Below are 23,867 nucleotides of genomic sequence, written 5' to 3'. Positions count from 1 at the left end.
GTACTTTAAAGCCATCCAAACTCACTTTACTACCGTTTAAATTACATCCATGGTATTCAGTTATAAACATAATCATTATCACACTTTCGCAACGTCTCTCTATTTGGATAATCTGTTCACATGAAGATATGGAATTTAGGAATGTATAACCTATTAAGGTAGTGCACTTAGAAAAACACCTATATATCCATCCATCTATCTATCAATATCTATGTCTATATATGTATATATCTATTTATATCTATATCATAATTGTAGTTTTGCTATGAACAAAAGGGTCATCACTGTTATTTTTGTGGGAGCATGGATTATTTTATAAATGAACAAACTTTATTGTGATTCTCTTTTTATGCACCCTAGCACCTTATTTACCCTTTGTTTGATTTTTTTTTACATTGCATATTCTGAATTGTGATGAGAACAATATTAGTAACTGATAGTATGTAGTACTGAGCACAGAATGCATTACAAATGCTTCCAATAAAAATGTATTGATGAAAATCAGTTAAATGTATTTTTATTGTTACAGTGATGGAGTGTAACTTAGTGTTTTCAATCAAGTAAAAGTATGAATGAACATGACATTAAATCTGATTTTTTTGTTTATTATTATGCCTCTAAGAAATTAAAAGGAATAATTTGTGTTGCCTTCAGTTACTCATTAAGTACGGAGCTGAGCTGTACATTGAGAATAGATATATGCCTCAACTCCATCCAGACTTCCCCCTCAGTAACCGACAAAAGGCAACATTTAAGCATCAACATATCCCTTCATAAAACTATTAAAAATACATCATAGACACAATAGACCTGTCTTCTTCCATGTGCCAACATTGAACTAGCAGGAGCTACCTGACTTATAGTCTGAATCACCTGATGTGGACTTTGACTGTTTAGGCCAGCATTCGCGTCTCTATGACATCTGTGTGTTACCATTTTCAGAATCCTCCACCAAGCTAATCACCTGCACGCTGAAAATGGCAAGTCTTTACAAAGATTTGGGTTGTGCAATAAGGCATGCCTGCTTAGTTCGTTCTGTGAATTAATCTCTGACAAAACAACTTCAGAAAAGGCTAGACTCTGTCTCACACGACTGTCATGCCTGACATGGCCAGTCTGAGTTTATCTGCAAATTGAAAATTCAGCTTTATGCAGAAAATCAAATGTTTGGTTCTCAAAATTTTTTGGCGAGTGGCACTCTTGTCAAATGTCTCCTCCCAGTGTTCAAACAATAGTATGTCCTCTCAAGTATCATATCGCCTGTGGTCATTTTAGTTACAGTGCTTGCTTCCCCACATGCAAAAGTTCCACAAAACCACCAACTCTCCCCCATCATTGACACGATCAATGATGGGGAACAACAATGATAATGTGTGCTTCCAGATCTTTCTCTGTCGTTGACACAGCACTGTGGAGTGAGGTCTGGCTACATGAGACTACCTGTCCTGAAGCTATAGGTTACATAATGTTTCTCGGTTTCAGTTGGGGCCCCTGAACAAGCCCCTCTGGCAGAAAAGTTAAATCTTTTGCCGGGCTGCTGACATAGTTATTACTGTGTTAGTACAGCGAATGGTCTTTACAGGAGCTTTGTTACCAGAGACGATCCTAGATTCTGGGGGGCCCCAGGCAAACCCTTGTAGGTCCCTGATGGTTGTGCTGAATGTCCAATTAATAGTATACAGCTGTACAAAGGGCAGGGACAGTATAGTATAGTACAGTATAGTATACTATGGTACAGCATACTATAGTATAGTATAGTATAGTATAGTATAGTATAGTATAGTATAGTATAGTATAGTATAGTATAGTATATATAGTATAGTATAGTAGTATAGTATAGTAAGGGTAGTATAATATAGTGTAGTGTAGTGTAGTGTAGTGTAGTGTAGTGTAGTATAGTATAGTATAGCCTCACTTTACTCTACTATACTACAATACCCTCACTATACTGTACTATACTCTGCTGCACTTTGTATAGTATAGTATTGTATAGTATAATATAGTAAGGGTAGTATAGTATAGTGCAGCAGAGTATAGTACAGTATAGTGTGGGTATTGTAGTATAGTAGAGTAAAGTGAGGGTAGTTACAATGGTATAGTATGGTAGTATGGTATTATATATAGTACAGTATAGTCTTGTATTACACATTGCTTTTATGGGATAGTACAATATACTATAGTATAGTACAGTATTATACCATATTGTATCATATTGTGCAGTGCTTTTATGTGATAGTATAGCAAAGTATAGTATAGTATAGTATTGCAACATCTTATCTTTAAGAAAAGTTAACCAGATTACTTTGTAACCCTGCACCTTGAAACAGATTTCTTGTTATCTTCTGGTTGCTTATAAAGTGGTTGATTTTTAAATGTCCTTTCTCTTCGCAGGGCAGCAAAGCTTTTATCCTGTTTGGATTTTAACTTATATCACATATATGCAGGGATTGGACAAAATAACATGAATACCTAAAACAAGCAATATCAGCCTCTATAAGTTGATTCACGCACTTCCTAAAGCATATTAACAAAAATGCAAAGTAAATTATTTACAGTTCTTTTATTGGTTTGCATTCTATATTATATCCAAGTTTTTAAGTTGTATTCACTTCCTGTTGTAGCAATAGTACTCTGTTGTGTGATAAAGTTAATTGTTCTCACTTCTGGAAAAACAATACTGGCAACACATCATCAACAATAATATCTGGAAGGAGTCTTCATCAACACTTACTGAAAACGTTCCTGCACGTTTTCTGTTATTCTTCAACATGTTTTGGTTGTGTTTCACCCTATTAGTTTTTAACACATGGTATGATGAGTAAACCAGAAATTGCTGACATATTACCAATTAGGACACACCATGCAGCTCACTGGGACACACATACACACGAACGCACAGTTACTCATAAACCCATGTTCATGCAATGAGAACGTGGATGCTGCCTGACTTGGCACTGTGTATTCGTGCCTGCATGTGTATTATATTTAAATACACACATACAAAAATATGCGTATGTGTGTGTGTGTGTGTGTGTGTGTGTGTGTGTGTGTGTGCGTGCGTGCGTGCGTGTGTGTGGTTTACATGTATGCATGCAACTTTGCATCTAAGCCCATGTGACTTCATTTTGTTGTTGCATGAATGCATGCAAACTATTTTACTTGCATGTATTTTGAATGTGTGTGTTGACCATGCACAACTTATTACCCATTACCAAGAAAGGGGTGATTATAACATGACAGCAAAGTCCTACTTTCTGCACACACACCATGATTTTGCATTTTTCATAAACAATAAGGCAAGAACTTTGCTCAAGGATTTCACCCTTTTGCTTCTATCAGATTTGACCTGATGGGGAGGAGTTTGTTGATTTGGCATTGGAGGCACGTGCTGTATTGCAACCACTATAAACTATGCAACTGTGCAGAGGAACACAAGCATTTCAACTATTTTCATGAGGCTTTAAAATAACTTTATCAGAAGACTTCACCTCATACCCAGAGGGACTGAGATTTCTCCCTATAACTTAAGTTTCATTGTAAAACACAGAACTCAGTTAGAAGAAAATACTATTTTCAGCCTACACTTGATGCCAAAATACTCTCCAAATTGAAATTCACACTGTCTGTGTGGATAAAACAATAAAAAAAATCTTAAATATGCAGTCCAACTGCTCAATAGTTGATGACCTGGGAGTTGATGTATTTGGCAGGTAAGCAGGAAGAAAATAGTTTGTACATGAAAATGCTCACAGCAAGGTCTGTGGATTATTTTGAGTTACAGGGTTATGATTTCAGGGTTATGAGTTTTGCAAATGTATTTTTTTTTTTGGCGCTTTGAGCACCACAAGCTAAATGCTTTCTATTTCAATTATATTTGAGAGAAGGCAGACATCTCTATGGCTGACATCTCCAACAACTGGAAACTCACACCAAAACAATCTAGACTGATAAACAGAGTAAAACGTTTGATTTTGGGAGTGAACTGTCCCTTAAGTATATTGCTGCTGTTGCTTAATTCAGCCACTAGATGGAAGCAAAATAATTTAAATAAGTATTATCACTCACCATGCATTTGAAGGCTTTCATGATGGCAAAGTGTTCAGTAACATCATGTCATGTCCCCCTGGACTCGAGGTCCTCTTGCAGACTACATCAAGGCTTGCTGTTGAAAAAAAAAACCAAACACACACATTAGCCAATATCATTAGCAACACTAGAAAACACTTCTGATGAACTCCTCTGCAAGTGTTTTTCTGCTTTCATTTGTGTGAAGCCATATTTTTTCCGGTCCTCTTCAACATCTTCATACCCATTTTCGTACCCATTTTGTGCTACTTTCTGATTGTTTTGCCCCGTTATGCAGTTGTTTTGTGTCTCCTTGAGGCCATATTGTGTCTTTCATGGCTGTTTTGTAGTGATTTGTGTCTTTTTTGTGTCATTTTGCCCTCAGTTGTAGGGCAATTTTTTTTTTTTCTCTCAGGACATTTTTCAGGACTTTTTGGTTATTGTATTTCCTTTTTTAGCTTGTTTGTGTCTCTGTGGTCATTTTCTATCTCCCTGTGCTCATTTTTTGTAGTGATTTTATGTCTCTGAGATGGTTTTATGTCTCTCTTTCATCATTTAGTGTCTTTTTGGTCATTTTAACAACCAAACCACTGTTTGTCCCTTTTGTACCTAAACCTAACCACACTTTAAACACAGAAGTGTCACACTACAAAGACAAAAATAAGTTAAGGCAGGTCTGGAGAGCTTTGCATATCTAAACTTACATCTAGCTACGATTTGATTTAAGAAATCTTTCAAGTTTTGCATGGAGACACACAAAACTGACTGCCTCCGGAGCCAAGCAATAACAGTTTTCAATCTAAAATCAAAATGATATTTAAAACACATTCCAACAGAGAGCACTGTTATGCAAATTTGAAGAAGACACAAAACAAAGCAAGACAAATTGACTAATAGTCATTCATGCTCATAAAACAGGCCATGAAGCAGCTTTTCAAAAGGCATTTCTGATCAGACGATTGGACACTGAATTAAAATTCAACTTTTAAAATATCATAAATGTCAAACTCAGCTCAACAAGTGCCGCACTGCCGCACTGGATCACTTTTATCGGGGGGACATATTTCCACAACAAAGGCAATGTGGGTCAGCTAACTGCTGGAACAGCATGAGGTAATATTTAAGTTGCATTGCTTACATGCATACACACGTACACGCACACGCACACACACACACACACACACACACACACACACACACACACACACACACACACACACACAGTGTCTCCTCAACTAAAGGATGAGTTGAAGCTTGTTTCTGGCTGGTCCTGAGATGATCTGCATGCTGCAAAATGTTAAAAAGCGATACTGGATCTGATAATTAAAAGCACCATCCTGCATGTTTGAACCCATCTCACTGTTAATCACATGTGCGTTGCATCATGATTATTTTAGGCATTTTCATTTGTGTGTGTGTTTAAACATCCAGACAGCCGCTTTTTTTTTTTTTTTTTGAGTAAAAATCAACTTGCAGTGACTTGAAACCCTCTTGTGAAATCCATTTGTGAATATTATGTCTGCTGTACATAATGCCATAATGATTACATGTACATGCAGATTTACACAGCAAACCCTATGGTGGGAAAATGTTATATAGCTTTAAAATCAACAACTTCATGAACAGATCTGGGTCAGCATGTCACTTATATTTCATCAAAATAAAGCTTTAAAGCAAAGAATAAATTCATAATAATAGATGTATTCTTTGTTACAGCACTTGATTTTTTTGGGAGTATCTTTACTTTATTTAAGTTTTTATATTTCTGTCAACTTTCACTTTTACTCCACTACAATTCAAAAATAAAATGTGTACTTTTACTACACTACATTTCCCCTACATTTTACTTACTACAAAGACAGAATTAATATGGAAGGAGGTTACAGACAGATGAATAAAGGAATGGGAGGGAAAGAAATACTGGATTTTGTTCTTTAAGGCTTTTACATTGTAAAAACCTTATTTTTCTTCAAGTGTAATATATGCTCCATTTTTAAGGTGATGTATGCTAAGAAGAAAAAAACGGAATGAATCCTAAAAATTCTGACCGCTTGCTTTTTAATTACCAACATTTAACTTTCATATGTTTAGTGTTTTGTGCAGCTAACTGAACCCAGGTTTATTATTCAATGTAACAATGTGCTAAACCTGTGGATGGCGCCACTGTACCACAGAAGAAACAACACCACCAGCTCTCTGCTCTGTACTTCTCCTGTTTAATCCCCCAACAGTGTCTTTGACCTCCAAAAAATGTCTGTTCAAATAACTGAAGTGACAGCAATACAATGCATACTGTTACAGCAGAACAGCCCTATAATACAGTAGATTTTTTTGTTTTTGAATGTAGGATTGATTTGAAATTGTGGCCAGATTTAATGTCACTTCTTCCTCTTAAATGTTTCTTTTGTTCTCCCACTTCCCTTCAAACTTTAAACTTCTCTTCACAAAGACTAAGAAAGAGCAGCGGGAATCTTTTCTTCACCCATCAAATATTAATAGACCATTTTTGTGGTGAAATACTGACTTGAAATTTCAAGAACCCACACTGTCAATCAAATATACACAAACGGGTATCCCTACTGAGGGAAAACCAAAACATCAGATAAAAGTCGGTTTTTGCAGACTATATTTAATCTCATCTCTCAGCGTCCCCGCGAGTCTACGACACTTCTGCGTTCAGCTGATTGACAGACTGAGACAAACAGCCCAACACGACTTTTTGGCTTTAAAACATGTAGAAGAGATGAGTTTGCAGAGTGTAAAGGAATCTGCCAGGGTGTGAGGAGAAATGTATTTCACTTTGCCAGCCAGTGCTAGATTACCAACCTCCAACTGGTTTGAATTTGTTTGTCAGCCCAGTTGCCAAAAGAAAATGTTGACATTGTAAATTTCTACAAACCACAGACACATTTGTACATTTCAAAACCGAAAAGCGATGTTTCAGGCCAGGATTGTGCTACTAAAAGCTTATATTTTGAGCCAGAACATGATCTTTTTCTAACCATAACCAAGTGTTGTTGTTTTTTTGTGCCTAAACATCATGCCATCATGATTTTCGGACAGTTGCACATTGCAAAACAATGATGTCCAGCTCATGCAAATGATGGAAACTTGAAACAAGAAGGAGGCATGAAAAGAGGAAGAAGTGGCTTCATTTCACAAAGAAAGATGACAACAGTGCTGCTTGTAATGTGCTCAAACACCTCTCTACCTTGCAACTATAGCTTAAATTCCAAGAATATCATGTATTTGACACTCTATGAGTGTCACTGCTTCCAAACTGAGCAGCACGTCTGTTACAAGCGCAAATATTATTCTATAACATTTATGCCATGCTGCGTCACATGCATGCTTTTTATTTAGTCCCTTTCTCCACTGTGTTCAGACTCAGTGATAAGAAAATAGTTGCTTTGAAAACTGGTGTAGGTCTTTGTTTCCACAGAGAAAACTGATCAGGAATCGATAAAGACTTGGACTGATAAACAGAACCAATAATGGCACTGGTATCAATAAAATCTTATCATTTCCTTACATGCTTACATGGTACATTTTCCTTAATATTAAAACGTTAAATCATGTTAACATAAAGTAACTGACACACAGCAAACATGATATATGTACAATGCACAGAGAGGACAAATGGGGGGGTCAGTACGGGTGCCTCTATGTCAGATTTAAAAAAAGGGATTTCAGAGACGAAGGAGAAGGAGGAGGGCGTTACTCTTCTAACACAAACTGAGCTGAGAGTTGCTGGCGATGGCAGATGGTGGAAGGAAGGAAAGGCAGATGGAAAAATCACTTCCAACATGTTTATCATCATCAAGAAGCGTGTATACTGAAGTGTCTGTGTGCGTGTGTGTGTGTGTGTGTGTGTGTGTGTGTGTGTGTGTGTGTGCATGTGTGTGTGTGAGAGAGGAGATGATTCCTCCGGGGTTAATGAAAAATGTGATTGAATTTTGAGAAACACCAGCACTAAAAGTCACACTGGTGTGAGGGAGAGGCTATACATTATGTTGATTATGTACCTCATTTATGTTTTTTTTTCTCAGTATAAATAAAGATTTCAGTGTTTTTCACCTATGAAAAAGTCTGACTTGAAGCAGAACACAAGATGTGAGTCCTAAACTGCTGAAATTTAAATGCATATGTACAGTCTGATGTCGCCAGGGCAATTAATGTATGTTTACAGCCGCTGGTGATATGTGTGTGTGTGTGTGTGTGTGTGTGTGTGTGAGTGTGTGTGTGTGTGTGTGTGAGTGCAAAGAGGCGGCTGAGAAACTTGAGAAACACACATGACTTTGTGACCTCTGCAAACACACCGCTGACAGCACGAAGCACAGCATCTGAGGACTTCAGTCTGCAGCTGAAGTGAATGAAACAGCCAAGAAGCTTTGATTGCTACAGAAAGTTCTTTTTGTCAAAATTTTGCTCATTTCGGAAGTCATAACTAAACTTACACTTACACTTCCTGCAGATATCATAGGTGCGAATAACCTCCATAAATCCGCTAAGAAATAACAGCAAAGAGCCCCTTCTTCTACAGTAACAGTAGAATTTTCTTGAGATACATCTAATTTTAAGTTTTCTTCAGTATAAAAATAATTCAGTGATCGTTGTTCATACATTAATGGGTACACTGCAAACAGGAACTGCTGATAGTTGATTCAGCATAGTTTTAATGGTGCTATTTTAAAGAAAATGGGCAGATATTCAATTAAATATTCATGCCAGCTGGGTATTTTTTGGTTCTTGTTTGAATTAAATGTTTACTTTGTTTACTTTATTTATAACTGAGACCTTAAAAATGGTTGCTGCTGGAATATTGTAACATAAATTATGCCACAGAAATACAACAGAGAGGGAAAAGTGTGCTGACCAACCCTGGTCACCCCTACTTCCTGTTTATATCCACCAAAAGCTCCCAATTTACAGAGCACAATCACTTAGGTAAGTCAAAAAATAATAGACAAACTAAATCCATTAATATCAACTCTTTCTCATGGTGCACTCTGGGTACTACTGCCCTGCTCTTTTGTTGGGGGTAAACCTCTAAGAACATACCCAAAATGCTCCAAATGACGACTCTTGTGTAACCAGCTGTTAGCGTTTAGGTCTTATCAACAAAGTGGAAAGAACAGTCTTCAAATTAAGGGTCTTACTGGGACACTAGTAATCTCCAGCTGTCTGCTCTCAGACAGAAACACTCGGAGGTTATCACGTTTATGGTCGTAGCAACCATGATTCAGAGTAAATATTTAGCTGGAGGTCCTCCAGCTAAATATTACAGCTGTGAATAAAAATGGTAGAGGAGTTAAGCTAAAGGGATAGTTCAGATTTTTTTCAAGTGGGGTTACATGAGGTACCTAGTCAATATGTTTCCTATGAGATGTCAACCAAAACTCCCCTAGTTTGGAAATGCAGTTTGAAATCCAACATGGATGCTAAACTATGTACTGCTGTGATTGGGGGTCAGCAACAAAACACATTTTAGCCTCCTAAAAAATCTGTAAGAGATTAAGTGTGCCATGATGTGAAAGTATTTTCTTTCCTCTTTTTAAAAAAATATATTTAAAATAGCAAAGATACAGCGATGATGCATAAATAGAAAGGTAGAGATTGAGCACGGGTTAATAATATATGAAAAACTGAAACAGCGAGATTAACTGTAGCTCTGAATGAGAGCATGTGACTAATTTTTGTAGGGAAGCAGCTGTGTGGAGATAGTTTGGGCAAAAAGTCTTGGAGTCATTAATGTTATTTGTGGTAGTAATAATACTACAAACTAACCCCCCGCCCCCAAAAAAAGACCACACATACACACACACACACACACACACACACACACACACACACACACACACATAAATATATAAATATGGTTTTCGTAGACGTTACTTTTGGTTCCAAAGTTACTAAACTGTAAGCTTTCAATGGAAACACAGTTTAAGAAATACATTGCCAATAGATACCTCATACAACCCCACTTCAAAAAAATCTGATGTATTTCTCCATGTAATCAGTTATGATAACACAGCAGAGATCTGGGAGCATAACTCACCACAAGAAGACGATCTAAACCCATTTATTTGGAGGAACTGTCAGTTAGCAAACTTCTTAGCTTGGAAACCTGTTTTTCCCTTTTAATTAACTTCAAATTTAATAAAATGATCCTGAGAATAAGACTGATTAGAGGTAGAATAAAATAAAAAGCTGTATTTTGGCATTACTTTCACTTTGGAATGTGTTGAATGAACCCAGATTAAATGCGAAACTAATGTCTTCCACTCTCAAATTATTTTTCATTTCTGTGGGATTAGTTTTGTCTAGACTTTGGTCCAATGTAAAGTCAAAGAGAAAGAAAAGAAAATACTGACGGAGAGAGAAGCTTTAATCTAACCTCTCTCTTTCTCTCTTAAATTCTGCCTCTCTTTCATTCCTTGATTGCTCCTTCCTTTCCTCTCTCTCTTTCTCTCAGTTTTTTAAATAAGGGCGTCTTATTGTCTGGAGGGACATCTGATCCTCTCTCTCTCACACACACACTCACACACACACACACACACACAGAGACACACACACACACTCCTAAACATGCTGACACCAAATGCTAGCTCAGCTTTTTTAACAGAGAGAGGGAACTTGACAGACGAATGAGGAAGAATAAAACCCGTCCTCTCTCTTTCTTTGTTTTTCTCTTTGAAGTAACAACCGATGCAGTGAACCAGCGCTCTCAGCTCTTATGTAACTCATGAGTGTGTGAGTGTGTGTGTGTGTGTGTGTGTGTCTCTGTGTGCCTACTGTATTTGACTTGATAACATTCTTCTTGAACAACATTAAGATTCATTAAAAGCAAATTATAAAAAAAATTGAAAGAGAAAGTAAAAGCTTCCAGCTTTGGTCATATTGGCTTATTTAAAGACGATATGCTGAACTCTGACTTGCAAACAAATTTGCACCCCAAGCTGCAAATGTAAGCAATACAAATTACAGGGTTTCCAACTAAAAAATTTGCCCGCTGGGGCTGACTCAAGCAGAATTTGACAATCCACATCCTCCACAGTGTATTACATCAATACAGACTGTCCTTGCCACTAAAAGACCAATGTTTACAATACGATGTATTCATTTGGCTGATGTTCTTGTCAAAAAGCAACTTTCAAAAACTACATTACTATGGAAGCCCATTTCTACCAGTGTGATGAAAATAATTATAATGAGAAACTTTCTCAAAATAAGAACTCAGTATCTTAGAATAATGACTTAGTATCTAAATGTTATTAGAAACTCTCAAAATTAGTTAGTTTCTTAAAATAATGACTATATCTCAAAGTACATTAACAACTTGTTTAAAATAATGACTTATTAAATAATGAGAAACTTTCACAGAATAATAACTCATATCTCAAAATATTGTGAAACTTTCTGCAAATAATGAAACTCCCAAAATAATTAGTAATGTCTTTGGATAATGAGAACCTTGGCCACTCATGATTTAGTGTCTAAAAATAATGAAAGACTTAAATAAAATAATGAGAATCTTTCTCAAAAATAACAATGTCGTATCTCAAAAAAGAGAACCCTCCTCAAAGAAATGAGTTAGTATCTGAAAATACTAAAACAATCACAAAACAATGAGTGATAGCTCACAATAATGTTTATCTTTCTCAAAAAATTGACTTAGTATATCAAAATAATGAGAAACTTTCACAAAACAATGAGTTATATCTAAAAAAATAATGACAAATTTCCTCAAAATAATGAGTATGTGAAAAGAATAACTAAGTATCTCAAAACTGATAAACTTTTACAATATAATGAGTCTCATCTCAAAATAATGATGAACTTTCTCAAAATAACTTTCTATCTTAAAACAATGAAAAACTTCCTCAAAATGTGTTATATCTCAAAATAATCACGAATCTTAACATAATAAAAAACATCCTTATATTGATACACTATTCAGTATTGTTTCTTGTTATTCCGAGATGTTTTGATAAAGTGTGTCATTATTCTAAAATACTAACTCATTATTTTGAGACATAAGGAAACTTTCTCATGATAATGACATAAAGGAAATCTTTTTTTAAAACATTTTGGCGAAAATGGGCTTCCATACCTTATACCTTTATATAAACAATGCTCCCAGAGAAACAGCTACGAGCATGCTACTTTCAACATTATCATTTTTTTCTGTATGAATAAGACTTAAGTAAGTACGAGCATCAAGTGTCAAAATCCCGACTTCTTTTATTTGTGCGTGGCAACTACTGTGTGGTTAAGGTTTGGGAAATCTGCAGTGATGATAAATAAACTATGGTTAGGGTTAGACATGATTTAAATAAAGATTATGTTTAATAAATAATGCACTGGAGACTGTGGTTCACATCCAGTTTTTAACCAACAGTCAACACCAATCTCTCTAATCACGATCTTTCCCCAAACTTCAAGCTACAAATAGGTGGTTTTGTGGGCTTCATACACACTGTGGCAACTGAATTATAAATGAAAACTTTTCTGAGAAAATAAAATAAAAAGCCAATTCCTGTTCTAAATCAATAACAGCTCTACCCTGCAGGGCTCATCCTCCTGTGCCATCACTGAAAACAAATTCTGTTTTAGTGAGAGGTTTTTTTATGAGCCAATATCTCAAATATATGGCTGCTAATTTCACCCAGGAGGACAATTAATAAAGAGAACAGAACATTACAATAAAAATACTTAATGAATTATTTTCTACCTGAGAGATATTGATGCCATAATTGAATGTTTCAAAAGAAATAAGAAAAGGAATTTTGATATTAAAATTACATATTTATATCATAAAATGGCAATTTCATAGAAATAAAAAAAGGGAAATTGAAAATCAAATACGAATAGGAAATAGATAAGGTACAATCTGCACAAATAACAACAATACATTACTTCGGCTGCCCTCAAGTGGCCAGAAAACAAACAAAAAAAACAAACATTGAAAAGCAGCTTTAAAGGTGCAGTGTATAGGGGAATATATTGGCAGACATAGAATATATAGTCTAATAAGTATATTTTCTTTAGTGTATAATCACCTCGAAATAAGACTTGTGTTTTTGTTACATTACAAGCAAAACATTAGATAGTGCTGCTCACGTTTTCGAGCTGAGCAGCATTAGAAAAATATTGATTTTTAATTTGAAACAGCTTTATTAAGTGTTTTTACCTGTTTAAATCAGTGTACTGTACTGCTTTGAAGATAATCTAACATATTCAATTTTATTCTATTTTAGTATTTAATTACTAAATTAATTTTATTTCTGTCATCTGTTTTAACTGTGTGATGTGTTTTTTCTTTTACTGGTTTATTGATTTATCTATTATTTTATCGTTTTTTTGTTTGTTCTTTCTTGTGTTGTCTTTTATTCGCCTTTACTTTTAGTATCATTTATTTTAATCTTGTTTATTTTATTTTTTTATTAGTTCTGAATGCCTTTATATCTTTTATGGGTTTATTCTTCAGCTTAATTATTATGCAATGAGGTTTCATTCCTAGTTTAAATGGATAAGATTCATTTTTTTTGGTCAGTTGCTGGCTTTGTTTTGTGCCTGCAACTTCTACTCCGCACTTTGTGCAGCACAGCATAAAATCCAAGAAATGTCGTCAAACTCTAGAAATGTCATCAAATCCTAGAAATGCCTGAAAATCCTCAAGACTCCTTAAAATCCTATAGGATTCCGAAAATCCTTGAAATGTCCTAAAAATGTCCTCATATCTGAGACAGCTAAAAATCACTGTGCATTATATATTCCATGCATGGCTATTTGGCAAAAGTAAACTCGTCAGTAGCTGATTTTTTAAGTACTGAAGCTCCCAGCAGCCTCCCACTGTGTGTGTGTGTGTGTGTGTGTGTGTGTGTGTGTGTGTGTGTGTGTGTGTGTGTGTGTGTGTGTGTGTGTGTGTGTGTGTGTGTGTAGAGGGTTAATCCAGTGAGTCCTGCTTCAGACAGTCATTTGGACCCTCTGAGTGATGAAGACCAGTCAGCTGCTGTATACAGATCGCCTGACCTCCGTCACCCTGAATGTGTGTGGACTCAAATAACCTCCTGGCTTCAGTGGACGGTATGAGCAGTTAGATTTATGCACTAATGGTCTCTGACACAAAGATAAAGTTGAATTTAAACATCAAACATGATGAACTCTTGTTCCTGCCGCAAACTTGAGTTATTATTCATGAACAGAATCAATACTTCCGCAGCTTTCACCTACAGTCAAGCTTCTTCTCAGTAATACACATATTGACTTTGCTATAAATAAGAACGTCGCTAATGTGGAACATTTTAACATCAGTGCATCATTCAACAGGATTAGAGACATAAGCGGAAACACTGAAACACACTGTAAGCTGCAGCGACTTTAAACAAAGGAAACAGTGAAAACTTTGACTACATCTGCCGGACTGGAAATAAGTAAATATTTTACTTTACTAACACTAATGCTTACAACTAACCACAAGATTTTAAAAAGACTTAACTTATGCCCTCTTATGTCTGAGTTTTTATTCACACAGTATAAGATTTTGCAACGACTGGGGATCTTGCAGGGTCACTAATTAGACAACAACTAGTTTCTTTTTGGGATTATTTCCCATCCTGGTCCTGGTGGAAAAACTGAACCCCAACTCCCTTTAAAAAACATGAAACTGTAACAGTTCCTTATGTGTCTGCAAAAATTTTTATTCTAGATACAACAGATTTAAGGCGTCAAATGTCTACAGTATTCTTGTCAATTCGGCAACAAAATAATCCATAAATATAAATTGAGTTTATGTACAAGTTTTAAATTTTGGATTTTGTCACCTCCCCTCGCTACCACACTCTGCTGGTTAGCTGCACTATTTTAGTGGGAAGAGACTATGGGAATAAGAGGTTTCATAATTAAGATTTCTCACTAAATTAAGCTCTGGTTGGTGGATCAGATCACGCTGAATTAAGCACAACTCCAACAGTTTCCACAGAACAGAAGAACCAAGACTTCCCAATATTTTTTGTCTCTCCCTGGAGTCCCCTCCATACCGTCTAACTGGTTTGCTGCTTCCTGTTTAGTGCTGGAGAAAGCGCATTTACTGGTTGTCGATGTTCATGCCATTAAACTTCAGTACTTGCATACGCCAAGACCAAATACTTCAAATCATATTAAACATGTTAGCTTTTGTATGAATGTCAAGATGAGAAAAGACCCACCTAAGACAGCTTGGATTGACGTTTGTGACCAATTTACAACAATAACGATCACAATAGTGCACATCTCTTACAAAACTCTCATGGTTTTATTTTAAAACTAAAAATATGCCTGAAATCCCCTGAAAAATTGTTCGGTGTAAGGCTGGCATGAATAAGAATTACCCTAGTTCCCCTACCAATGCAAAGCTGGCAGCTGCCCTATAGGCCCCAGACCTTCAGGGGCCCAAAAGACTCCAGGTTATCTGTGCAGCAACTTGATTCATTGTAAATCTGTGACTAAAGCACCATATAAACTGAAATAGTAAGGAGGTGCAGATGGCTTCTGCATTTCTACCTTGAGGCTCCATCATGTAGAGGAGCTGTGTGTCAACTCATTTAAATACTTAAAACTGCAGTAAAAAGTCAGATATTCATATATTTTCTATTACACAGAAGATGTACGTGCAATATAAATGCTGAGAAAATATCAAAATGCTCAATCCACAGAGAAAAGCACATAATCAGAAAATGTGCCCTTAAACAAGCCGTCAGGACATCCAAGATTTTGTGATGCCACAACCTGAGCTGTTGCCTAGCAATGCAAATCCAGTGAAACTGTCTATAAGGTAGAAACTGTCGCTACAGTCCTATTGCAGTCATTCCTTAGCTGCATTAAGAAGTGCTGACACACCGAGAGCGCAGATGTGGAACATACGAAAAAACTGACCAATCAGAGCAGACTGGGCTTTTTTGGGAGTCAGGATTAATGAGGCTGTACATGGCGCTACAGGTAACGTTTTAGACAGAGTTAATACAGATTAATTCAGGCAGACAGTATGAGAAAAAGTGCGTTTTAAAGATTAAAGCATGTAAACATGTTCTAGCTGATAATATGTTGGACTTACATAACAATCTGGATTGTTGTATTTCTACTTTTCTTCATTCTCTAAATTACGTGAAACACCGCTTCCTACAGATGATAATGAGGAGCAGATATATCACAACGTCTTTGAACATGGAAGTTTTTCTTGGGAAACCTTTAAGTGCACCCCCAAGGGGAAATACCATTTAGTGATTCATACTACTGAGACACATAAAACTAGTATTCTGTGTCTGAATGATTCAGAGCGATGCTGCGGCTGATAATAAACGCTGAGGTCTCGCAGCATCACTGGGGGCAAACTCATGTTTACAGCATGTCCTGTGGTCATTCAGACAACTGGTAAAATTGGAATAAAACTCCATCTGCCAACAATCTAATGCTGGTTATAGTGTGCAGTTATTGCCTCCGGCTTTTGCTGTAAATACACAGCTGGTTAAACAAGGGTTGGAGAAAATGAGTGCATATTTTGAAACAACAGCGGCTTGTATTCTAAACCATAAAAAAGAACTGGATGCATTTATCACGGCATCTTACTGTGAGGGAGACATTTAACACTCACCTTTGTGATCTTTGCCTGCAGCAGCGAAAAGGCTCCCTGCACCCCACGACACGTCTACCAATCTCAGACCTGCAGAGAGTGATTACAGCGAGAATCAGCATCATGACAGGACTTGCTTTGCCGTTGTTTAATTTTCTAATAAGACAGTTAAAAAAAGAAAATCTCACATTGCACTGTCAGTAATTATGAGGTGTCAAAGCTTTAGTGCGTCACAGCACGCACAAACATTATCAGACACTGCAGGCCAGACAGATGTGTAAGGGTTAATGTTGTTTGTATTGGACAATTTAATTTTAAACTAAAATCATCACTTTGAGGCTGTATGCACGAACCAGTTGCACAATTACAGTTTACATCCACGTCTGTGAACACATGGATGCCTCCCACACATTAATTCAGGATCCGACCAAATGTCTCCCCTTCTGTTCCTGAGTTATGACATCGAGTAAAGGCCAGAAAAACGTTTTTTTTAAAACATTATGATGTCACAGTGAAGTCAAACTTTTGCCGTTTGGATATAAAATATCATCACTACATGATTTTATCCCTTTAGACATTTGTTTGTTTGTGCCAAATTTGAGGAAAGTCAAAGTCTTTTGCAATATTGTGATCAGGGGAGTGAGACAGATGTAAGGTCACAGTGACCTTGACCTTTGACCACCAAAATCTAATAATGTCATATCTGAGTCCAAGTGGACTTGTGTGCGAAATTTGAGGAAACTATCGGTCTTCTTGGGATATTGTGTTCACAAGAATGAGATGGATGCAAGGTCACAGTAGCCTTTGACCTATGACCACCAAAATCTGCTCAGTTCACCTTTGAGTCCAAGTGGACGTTTGTGTCACATTTGAGGAAACTCCCTCAAGGCCTTCTTGAGATATTGGGATCATAGGAAAGAGAAAGATGCAAGGTGACAGTGACCTTTGACCACCTAAATCTAATCAGTTCATAGATAAATCCAAGTGGACATTAATGCCAAACTTCAAGAAAGTCCCTCAAGGAGAGAAGAGATATCGTATTCACAAGAATGGGATGCATGGATGGACGGACAAACCAAAAAACATAATGTCTCTGGCTATCCCTGCACAGAGGCATTAAAATGAGATCTAAAAACCCAGAAAATAAAAGTAGCAAACACTCGTCTGATTGTGGCTGAAGTATAAAACATAGCAGGACAACATTTAGATGCATGGAGCTGCTCTTTCATTTGAAGCATCGCTGCAGGCAGTGCTGGCAAAGCAATGTAGGAGACAACCCAGGAGAGAGCATGTACGTTAGTAAGAGAGGGAGGTCGGCTTACTGTATCTTACAGACCCGAGGCACAGTTTGACTTTTATTTTGAAGTGGAAGACCCAAAAGAAAGAAATCTATCCGTGTCAATTCTCCAGAATGCTGCACTTGATCACTCGCAGATCACCACACAATGTTATACAATACAGGGGTATTTATCCAGCGAGGGATTAAGTTTGTCTTCTGAATTATATATTTTTAAGGTTTTTACGCTCAGCTACTACTCGGTGTTGACAAGAGAGTTCTCCTGTTAAATCGACATGAGTTTTTACAACCTCTGTTTTGAACTTTTAACAGAAATAGACTGTGAAGTGAGCTATTCTTTAAAAAGTAATATCACTGAGCTGCCATCTAGTGTCTCACAGGTTCATTTAATGGGATTTGGTGCATTGTTAGCAATGCTAGCAGCGGGGCTCTGGGGAAAGCTATGCCGGCCGATCAGTGGATTCCAGAGGGAAATATCCTGCCAAATATTGGATGGCTTGTCATTATAATTTAATGATCTCCAGAGAATTAATCCTACAAATGTTGCCATCCACTGACTTTTTATCTAACTAGGTCAGGTATTGTCCATTTTTCAGTTTTGCAAAATGTATCTCAGCATTGAAGGATCACAAAACATTACAGAGGGGGATGCAAGTTTGGCCTAATATTCAATTTAGAGTATTGAAGACAACATTTACTTGGTATTGTTGGGGATCCTTGATTTGCAATAAGAGCAGACCAAATTATTATGGTATGGATTTAAATGTACGCTCCAAAAATGATTCTTGGCAAAAAATAAAAATTAAGCTAAATTTCTGAGTAAAATGTAAGTAAAAGCAATTAAACCAAAAGGTCATTTATAATAATAACAACTAAAGACAACATAAATATGCTTTGTGTAAACTCTATTAGTCTATTATTTTCATGGCACTTCATACTTTTTACTTTTCAGATAGGAATATTGTATTATTGTTTTATTTCAATATATCTATTTCAAATTTATCTTGGCATTAAAAAACACAAGAATGGTTTGTAAAATATGTGTCTTATAAATTAAACTACTTTACATTTTATATAAGTACATCTGCAAGGATTGGTCAATTAATCAATTGGTCAATAAACAGAGAATTAATTGGCAGCTAGTTTTGCTGAACATTTATGTTGCTTTATTTTAAAATGTTTTTTATGCATCGGGTACTTTTAATTTTTATAACTTAAGTAGTGGTTCCTGATTATACTAACTAACTTAAGCAAAAGTAGGACTTTATCATGTAACAGAGTATTTTCACTGTGTGGTATGAGTATCCTTACTAAAGTAAAGGATCTAAAAACTTCTACAAGTGATGTTATGCAAAGTGACAGAAGTTAGAATTAGTCATCATCAACATATGTTTTTTCAAATTATGTACTGATTTTTCTGAATTTTATTTCTCAAATATCTTGAAAAATTGTGCATATAGCTTCAGTAAATGGTACCTTTACTGAAGCTATATGCACAATTTAAATTTAAATAAATGGTAAAAAATGTTCTTTGTGCTGAGCCACAAAAGCCCTGCAAGTTCACACAAATGACCGAAACTGGTTTATCATCAGTAACTGAATGCTACTTCTGAGGTTACTGGGTCTGTATTTAAAGCTCTGACAGAAACAGGTGTTGCATGTGCAGCTGTCTGAATTGCTCACCACTTTTTGGTATGTCAGAGCATAGAGAGCAAATATTAAACTTTTAAAAATCCCCTCTGAGCTTTTCGTTGAGCAGGTATTATCGAACTGCTACAACATTCAATTTTGCACGAGGAAAAGGGTGTGCCAGGAGATCAAAAATATGTCCATTGATTTGTTCAATGAATACTTTGGCTCAATCGCACAGAGCTCTGTTTTGCTCTCAGCTGCTCTTCACACATGGGCTTAAATTATGTGTAGTCATATCATGTGGGATTGAAGACTGAGATGAAAAGATTCTCATGTAAACAACTTGTGAACACTCAGTGGCCAACTGAGGATGATAAAGTGATTGATTGTGTGAGGGATAAAAATGCTGTGGGTCATATTTCATTACAGTAAATTTCCTTAAAAGGGAACTAATATGCCCATTTTTACATTCACACATATTAGGGGGTTACTATAATATGTTTACAAAATCACTATTTTCCTCACACAGACTGGAAATGTGTGCTAATGCTAAATTTGCAGCCTATAAGTTGCTTTGGGCTTAATAAAAAACACAAAAATCTGCCCATTTCCTCCTTCCATTTGAGTCTGAGTTACCCACAAGTGACCCGCTCTCTTCATTAAGTAAAGAAGCAGGACTGCTGGGTCAAACTCTCAGTGGAAAAGAGGTTAATGCAAGTTGGCCTCGGGCTGGATCTGAGCATCCACAGAGCATCATAACTGCCAGAATAATGAAGGGTCGGCATGATAATGATGTGATCTGACACTCGATGTGTATAATACATACACACTGCTCTGTGAGGTGTAAACCAGAGTGGAGGAAGGAAGTGGCCGAGCATGATTCAGTGGGGAATAAAAGTGTTGTGATGTATGCAAATGGTGCATGTTTTCTCTTTTTCTTGGCAGGGAAAGAAAACTATTTATAGTTATTTGAAGTAGTTTTATTGAGGTGTGGCTGTTGGTAATATGAAAATGACTACAAGTAAAACTCAGCTCTGGACCGATTTAAAACTGCTTGCAGTTTGTGGGCCACACTGGCAGATTAAAATCATTTAATAACATTATAAATGTGTCTTTCTCTAGTGCTCAGTTCCAGACAACTTTTACAGAATCAAAAGCCGTTTCAATGATTTTTTTTGTATTCACTTAAGTGTTTTTGTCATACCTTTTTCTCTAAAATTTGCAGTTTCAACAGGAAGTTGGATAGAGAAACAATGTTTGAAATTGGTCTATTATTAACTAGTAAAAAGTGCAAAAATAATTATGATAATTACCTGAACACTAGCAACAGTCATGCTGAGAGTATATAGAGTGAGTTAAGGTGTTATTTCAACTAAACCAAGGCTGTTCTTGTGAGGTTTATTTTATTTCTGTCAGCGTTGAATGCAGTCTATTTTGCCATAATAAAATTACTGTTTTATGTAAATGGAGTCTGGTGGGGTTGACAACAGTGTTTTTTGGGCTGTTTCTGGTTAAACAAAGAGGATCTTACTCTTAAATGAACAGGTCTGTCTCTGTACAGATCCTAGTATTCACTGTGAACATGTCAGAAACAAATATTTCCTGTACCATTAGCCACTAGCCACTTAAACACAAAAATATTGGATAATAGGGTTGAAAAATACAAATCTTACCCTCTAATATTATCCTCTGTTTGAGTCATCGTGCTGCTGCTCCTGTTCCCCACCATGCCAAAAATGTGACAGGTGCAATGAGCAGTGTTAATTGGCTACACCTGTGCCAAAGAGTGTACCAGACCCCTGCAGCAAATAAGTTTGTTGGTGTATACTGAAGTTTTTTTGCAAGTCTGATGATTATTTTAGTCTTTTTATGGGCCAATTCTAATTAATAGTCCCCTTTGTGTTTTGTCATTTAATGTTTTAGGATAAATAATCTTAATAATTAGAAAACTCCATTGAAGACTCCTATATTCATCTTGATAAAAGAAAAAAAAGTGTTTAAGAAGTTGTTTTAACGATAGAATCACACATGGATGATATTCTTTTTGTTCATCTGAGTGTGCTTGCATGTATAATACATTGACAGTTGTCCTCCCGTGCTGTCACGCATGAGCAGCAAGTGTGTGTAATGACATACAAGATTTAACGGTCGGTGATAGTGTTTGAAGTGTGACATGTTTTCTGCTCGCCCTCCTCCTCTTCTACTCTTTCATAAACTCAGGGTTTATGTGACCGTGAAGTGCAGTGATCGACTGTGTTTACACACAAACGCCCCCATCGCACTTTGAAGATGACTTGACCCACATCTTCACTCTGCTGTCCAAACATGGCAGGAGCAGCAGATCTGGGTCGCACAAGGTTACACATCACATCTGACTGTTAGTCTGATGATCCACAGACACAGAGGCTGCAACACTGTATTTGAGCTGCAGCCATGGTGCCATAATACGGTTCATTAAAGGGTCATATGTAACACATGATCACAAGCTTTGTTGTGCACAGACTCTTGCATTTTCAGAGTTTTCCACTCACAAATTGCAAATAAATTAACGAGCCCTGCAGTGCACTCACACTCTTATTATGAGCAACTTCAGTGATTGCAGCTATAGTTAGAAGCGTGCGAGAGCCGAGTTCTTTATTCTCATCAGAGAAAGCGTGATGCTTTCATCACTTTTATCTGCGTATTTAGATGCAGAATTAACTCACACTTTGGGGTGTGTTTACAGGTCGCTCTTCATTTGTAAAATGTGTCAAAAACAGCAGCACAAAGTGAAAGTTACTTTGAATTTCATATATGGGGTAGAGCAACTTAGTTTGGCCTTTCTTGTGAGCAATTTACAGTTATTTTTTTAGTCAATGTGGTGATAAAAACATTTTCAGGAGGTGCGATGTACTGTATGTACTACTTCTTAACCCTTATTCATAATAAAACAAACAAAAGAATACTGTACATGCAAATTCTTCTACTTTCTTTTTTGTTTCAATATTTTATAACATTCATCCTCCACGTACACTCTACTATGTTTGATTTTATTTAACAAAAATAAATAAATAAATAAATAAAAACTTGGAAAAATGGGAACACGAATTCATGCTGACCAGGATGACTGAAGGGATCAGCCTGGGGGGAATTTCAGAATTACATAACGCTGTCCAAAAACCCTGAAATATGATTCCCTGCCTATTTTCTAATTTTATTTCACTTATTTATTTTTTTATTTCAAATTGTTCGCCTGTAGGAACATCCGCCACTGGTCCTTTTTGCATAGACGGAGGCACAGAGCATGCAGTGATGTGATGAGTTCACTGACCTCACTGCAGCATGTCGACCTCCCTGCATCGCTGCATAGGATTCAATAAAGCGGAGATTTTCCTATAAAAATCAAATCTGATGTTGTGTGTAAATCAAGGCTAAGGCGTGCTGTTCGATGAGTTGTGAGCCTTTAAAAGTGGTCGAGGATCACAAGGTCGAGTCAAGTTTTATGAGGAAGTTTACAACTCAGTAAACTGATATGAACGCAGCTGCCAGCTCAACTCATTCGCCTTATTCTGCCTTTATTTTCAGATTCCTTGATCTTAAAAACTGGAGTGATTAGTTGTTTCTAATTTCTAAAGGACTCTACATGAACTTGTTTGTTGTGGACATTAAGATGCTCTCTTTGCTCTAAAACATGAACTCAAACGTGTCGTCACTAAGCGTCTAAAGCGTGAAAAAGCTGATCAGGGGCGACCTAAGTCGGCAGAAAACGGCAGTCGCGGCGTCTTCACAGCTTCAAACAACTTCAAACACAGACATGTCGAAGTCATTCTGACTTCTCTTATCCCTTTTTGCTTTAATGCTCTCTGGTGGAGCATTAGCTCAGATCCCTGCAGCCCCAGAATTACAGCTGTGATGTCAATACACATTGTTGGTGATTAGTGTGAGTTTGTGTGTGTCTGCAGCACTCATCATTATTTTGTACATATTTTAAGGGCTATAATAATACAAATTTCTACACTTGAATTCAAAGGGGCGGAGTTAGTGTTTTGGGGGCCTAAAGCAGACATGGGACCCTTGTTCGCCTCTGTTTATTAATACTTTCAGCATATCCATCATAATGCACTAATGTAACATATTTAATATACAGCTCCAAAAGTTTCTCTAAGTCAGAAATACTCAATTTGCTTTGCTTGGGGGCCACTTTTGCAAAATGTCAGGAGACCAGGAGCCAGTCACAGCAGCCCCACACATGTTTCTAGGATTTTAGGCGCTTCCAAGACTTAA

Source organism: Plectropomus leopardus, chromosome 24 (genome assembly GCF_008729295.1).
Source record: "Plectropomus leopardus isolate mb chromosome 24, YSFRI_Pleo_2.0, whole genome shotgun sequence".
NCBI lineage: Eukaryota > Metazoa > Chordata > Actinopteri > Perciformes > Serranidae > Plectropomus > Plectropomus leopardus.
The sequence above is the reverse complement of the archived record's forward strand: the minus strand, read 5'-3'. Positions refer to the sequence as shown.